General features: G+C 34.6%; 1 protein-coding gene across 1 annotated transcript in view; it reads left to right on the forward strand.

The window, feature by feature from the left end:
* Window positions 1-6,026, forward strand: part of LOC122838892 (meprin A subunit beta-like) — a 29,188-nt gene that overhangs the window by 4,538 nt on the left and 18,624 nt on the right. The window lies entirely within an intron of this gene.

Genomic DNA, 6,026 nt, shown 5'->3' on the forward strand with positions numbered 1-6,026 from the left:
GTTTTACTTAGGGACTGTCAACAAATTTCCAAAGCAGACATTCCTGTCAAACAAATGTTAATAAATGCCTTGCCTCGTGACGAACTGATACAAAAAAGTGGTAATTCATGCTTTTTCATGAGACACACTACCCTGTATTGTCAAATTCAATATTTTAATTAATTTTAATAATAAATAATACAATGTTTTCTTCAATAGCTTCCATATCGTATGCCACATTGAAAGAAGTGAGTGTGCAATTGACTGTATAAAGCACATGCATTTTTATTCCATTTTAAGTCATTTTTTATTTTTGTTACCTATTTTTTTAGTTTGAATTTGGTATTTCTCTTCAGGTCACATGACCTAAAAGCTGTGTGAAATTGTTCTGCCAGTCTGTACACTCATTTTTATTCGATTTCACCCTTTTTGTTCCCTGTGGAAACACAGCTCTACATTACCATGTTACCTGGTGACTCTGAACCCATCCAGTCACTGAATAAATGCTTAGAACAGATAAATGTGTGGACGTGCCAAAACTTTCTGCAGGTGAAAAGACACAAAATTGAAGTTATTATCTTTGGACCTAAAGAGAAAGAATCTAGAGTTATAGATCTAGAGTCAATGCACAGCTTCAGTTATTACTACTAAAACCTAGCGATCAGGCCTGAAACCTGGGAGTAGTAGAAACCTCTGTCTTGAACCTCCAGAACTACATTAAGACAGTCACAAAGTCGGCCCTGAAGAACATTAGAGGACTTATATTTCAGCGAGATCTAGAGACCCAGCATTAATCTTTAGTGGCATTGATTACTGCAACAACGTCTTCACAGGTCTGCCTAACAAATCAATCCTTCAGCTGCAGTTGAATCAGAATGCTGCTGCTCGTATTCTTGTTAAAACCAGGAAGTTAGAGCACATAAATCCAGTTCTAATGTCCCTGTAGCTCAGAGAATAGACTTTAAAATACTGTTGTTCATTTATAAATCAGTGAACGGCTTTGCACCACAATACATTAAAGGTCTGCTGTTGTTGTATCAACCTTCCAGACCTCTTAGGTCTTCTGGTTCTGGGTATGCAGAGCAGAACCAGAACCAAACAAGGAGAAGCAGCATTCAGTTTCTATGCACCACAAATCTGGAACAAACTTCCAGAAAACTGTAAAACAGCTGAAACACTGACTTCCTTTAAATCTCAACTATAAAAACCCACCCGTTTAGAGTAATCAATCACGAATTTAACAACTTAATGCAATGTTATATGACTATGTAACATGACTTCGAGTTTTTGATAATGTAAACCCAACCACCGGGCAGTGGACCGATACCAGTCCGTGGACCAATTGGTACCGGGTCGCACAAGAAATAATTAAATGTGTCTGTTCTATGTATTGAGTGTGGAGGAACTTTTATTTTGAAAATCCTAAACCGGTTATGCCTTGCGAGCCAACATGCAGCAGAATGAGTAATAAACAACGGAATCGGTCTCGATCCTTACGGCGCGGAAACTCATGTGTAAGGACAAGGAAAAACTAAATATATATTTATGCTTTTATTTCTTATTATGTCAGTTTTGGTCCTCCATAGAATTTATAATTCTTCTGTGTTTGAAGAATATCCATCCCATGAACAGTAAAAGCAAACAGAAACACTGCAGAAAGACCCAGATTAAATTTAATTACGAAACTTGGCCGTCTTAAAGTCATGCTACATCAGTAGCTACTTCCTTCTGGCTACTCAGAATCATCCTTATAATTGCTAACATCATACTGTATGATACAGGTGGTGTATATTTTCCCCAACATTTCACACACATATAGCTGCACTCCAACGGCCACATAAACCAGCTGATATCCTGCTACTCAGATTTTTTCTCTTCAAATACATTTGAAATTTTTTTTATGGAAAACAAATCCACCTCTAAACAAATTGTAGTTCTTGAAACAACTTCCCCCTGTGAATCTTAACAGTTTTGTTGTCCAGAATATTTCGATCCAAAATCTCCCTAGACAAGCAGAGAAATGGTATTGGTTTGACTCAAATGTTCATTTGTCCTTCTAAAGGAGAATTCGAACATAGTATAAGATGAACGTACTTCCAGGATGAAGAACATACAGGAAAAAGATTAAATTCTTAAATGATGAAATGTCCATTCATGCAAGGAAAACATATGAAAGCAAGAAATATTGTTGATAAATTGAATGCACACATAAAAATAAAAAATATATAAAAGCTTTTTTGTCAGGTTGATATTCTGAAGCTTATAGAAAGATACCGTGTTTTATATCTTTCTCTCTTCAAATACGTTAGAAAATGATTATATCTTTTGTATATATATCTTTTGTGTTGTTTTAACCAGAGTGTAACTTTTACAGTTGATCATCAATAAAGGATGTCATCAGTCAAGGTTTTGCACATGCTGCGGTGAATTACACTCAGAAATGGCAATGTTTCCTCTAAAGATGATTTGCCTTAGTGTTCTCTGATATTCTGCAACTGGCTACTTACTGTAAGCTGAAATCTGTACAAACTGCTTTTTTTTTTTCTAGTGATGGTCCTTTGGTTGTGCTTATTTCTTGAATCCTTGTAAATGTCTAATTTGGATCACGAATTAAAATCTTTTTGCATGTTTTTTTTATCTTTTCATCCTATTACTAAAAGTGATATCTTGAATTTTGTTGCAAAAACACAAATTTAAATCTTTTCAACTTGGTTCCAGTTTCAAACAACCAAAACTCATGGTTCTGAGTAATTTCTATGCTGGTTCAAAGCTGATAAGGCTAAAAATTAAATGTCTTGCCAAGAATAAACAGACTGGCAATTTAGCACTTCTTTCATTGAGATAAAGTTTTTTTGTTCTCTCACACTCAGCACAATGAAACAAGATTTAGTCTTGGTTCCAGTTTGAAACAACCAGAGCTACTGCTTCTCAGCATTTCTATGCTGTAACAAAGAAAATAATGCTGAAAATTGAATGTGGTGCTGAAAATTCACAGATTGTCCGTTTTTCACTTTTCTCGCTGAGATAAAGCGTTTTTTGGTCACTAACAGTAAAAAAGCTTAAAACTCAAAATTTCGAACTGGTTCCAGCTTCAAACAACCAGATTTACTGTTTCTCAGCATTTCCAAGTTATATTAAGCAAATTATGCTGAAATTTGATTGTGGTGCTGAAATTTCACAAACTGTCCGTTTTTGGCTTCTCTCGCTGATATAAAGCGTTTTTGGTCACTAACAGTAAAAAGGCTTAAAGCTCAAAATTTTGACTTGGTTCCAGCTTCAAAAAACCAGATGAACTGCTATTCAGCAGTTCCACATTGTACTAAAGCAAATTATGCTGAAATTTGATTGTGGTGCTGAAATTTCACAAACTGTCCATTTTTGGCTTCTCTCGCTGAGATAAAGCGTTTGTGGTCACTGACAGTAAAACAGCTTAAAACTCAAAATTTTGAACTGGTTCCAGCTTCAAACAACCAGATTTACTGTTTCTCAGCATTTCCAGATTATACTAAAGCAAATTATGCTGAAATTTGATTGTGGTGCTGAAATTTCACAAACTGTCCATTGATTGTGGTGCTGAAATTTCTGAAATTAAAAAAAAGCTTAAAACTCAAAATTTTGAACAGCTTCCAGCTTCAAACAACCAGATTTACTGTTTCTCAGCATTTCCAAGTTATATTAAGCAAATTATGCTTAAATTTGATTGTGGTGCTGAAATTTCACAAACTGTCCATTTTTGGCTTCTCTCGCTGAGATAAAGCGTTTTTGGCCACTAGCAGTAAAAAAGCTTAAAACTCAAAATTTTGAACTGCTTCCAGCTTCAAACAACCAGATTTACTGTTTCTCAGCATTTCCAAGTTATATTAAGCAAATTATGCTGAAATTTGATTGTGGTGCTGAAATTTCACAAACTGTCCATTTTTGGCTTCTCTCGCTGAGATAAACAGTAAAAAAGCTTAAAACTCAAAATTTTGAACTGCTTCCAGCTTCAAACAACCAGATTTACTGTTTCTCAGCATTTCCAAGTTATATTAAGCAAATTATGCTGAAATTTGATTGTGGTGCTGAAATTTCACAAACTGTCCATTTTTGGCTTCTCTCGCTGAGATAAAAGCGTTTTTGGCCACTAACAGTAAAAAAGCTTAAAACTCAAAATTTTGAACTGCTTCCAGCTTCAAACAACCAGATTTACTGTTTCTCAGCATTTCCAAGTTATATTAAGCAAATTATGCTGAAATTTGATTGTGGTGCTGAAATTTCACAAACTGTCCATTGATTGTGGTGCTGAAATTTCTGAAATTAAAAAAAAGCTTAAAACTCAAAATTTTGAACTGCTTCCAGCTTCAAACAACCAGATTTACTGTTTCTCAGCATTTCCAAGTTATATTAAGCAAATTATGCTGAAATTTGATTGTGGTGCTGAAATTTCACAAACTGTCCATTTTTGGCTTCTCTCGCTGAGATAAAGCGTTTTTGGCCACTAACAGTAAAAAAAGCTTAAAACTCAAAATTTTGAACTGCTTCCAGCTTCAAACAACCAGATTTACTGTTTCTCAGCATTTCCAAGTTATATTAAGCAAATTATGCTGAAATTTGATTGTGGTGCTGAAATTTCACAAACTGTCCATTTTTGGCTTCTCTCGCTGAGATAAAGCGTTTTTGGTCACTAGCAGTAAAAAAGCTTAAAACTCAAAATTTTGAACTGCTTCCAGCTTCAAACAACCAGATTTACTGTGTCTCAGCATTTCCAAGTTATATTAAGCAAATTATGCTGAAATTTGATTGTGGTGCTGAAATTTCACAAACTGTCCATTGATTGTGGTGCTGAAATTTCTGAAATTAAAAAAAAGCTTAAAACTCAAAATTTTGAACAGCTTCCAGCTTCAAACAACCAGATTTACTGTTTCTCAGCATTTCCAAGTTATATTAAGCAAATTATGCTTAAATTTGATTGTGGTGCTGAAATTTCACAAACTGTCCATTTTTGGCTTCTCTCGCTGAGATAAAGCGTTTTTGGCCACTAGCAGTAAAAAAGCTTAAAACTCAAAATTTTGAACTGCTTCCAGCTTCAAACAACCAGATTTACTGTTTCTCAGCATTTCCAAGTTATATTAAGCAAATTATGCTGAAATTTGATTGTGGTGCTGAAATTTCACAAACTGTCCATTTTTGGCTTCTCTCGCTGAGATAAAGCGTTTTTGGCCACTAACAGTAAAAAAGCTTAAAACTCAAAATTTTGAACTGCTTCCAGCTTCAAACAACCAGATTTACTGTTTCTCAGCATTTCCAAGTTATATTAAGCAAATTATGCTGAAATTTGATTGTGGTGCTGAAATTTCACAAACTGTCCATTTTTGGCTTCTCTAAGCTGAGATAAAAGCGTTTTTTTGGCCACTAACAGTAAATAAGCTTAAAACTCAAAATTTTGAACTGCTTCCAGCTTCAAACAACCAGAGTTACTGTTTCTCAGCTTTTCCAAGTTATATTAAGCAAATTATGCTGAAATTTGATTGTGGTGCTGAAATTTCACAAACTGTCCATTGATGGATTCTCTCGCTGAGATAAAGCGTTTTAGCCCACTAACAGTCAAAAAGCTTTAAACTCAAAATTTTGAACTGCTTCCAGCTTCAAACAACCAGAATTACTGTTTCTCAGCATTTCCAAGTTATATTAAGCAAATTATGCTGAAATTTGATTGTGGTGCTGAAATTTCTAGGAAACTGTCCATTTTGGCTTCTCTCGCTGAGATAAAAGCGTTTTGGCACTAGCAGTAAAAAAGCTTAAAACTCAAAATTTTGAACTGCTTCCAGCTTCAAACAACCAGAATTACTGTTTCTCAGCATTTCCAAGTTATATTAAGCAAATTATGCTGAAATTTGATTGTGGTGCTGAAATTTCACAAACTGTCCATTGATTGTGGTGCTGAAATTTCTGAAATTAAAAAGCTTAAAACTCAAAATTTTGAACAGCTTCAGCTTCAAACAACCAGATTTACTGTTTCTCAGCATTTCCAAGTTATATTAATCAAATTATGCTTAGAATTTGATTGT

Source organism: Gambusia affinis, linkage group LG10 (genome assembly GCF_019740435.1).
Source record: "Gambusia affinis linkage group LG10, SWU_Gaff_1.0, whole genome shotgun sequence".
NCBI classification, from domain to species: domain Eukaryota; kingdom Metazoa; phylum Chordata; class Actinopteri; order Cyprinodontiformes; family Poeciliidae; genus Gambusia; species Gambusia affinis.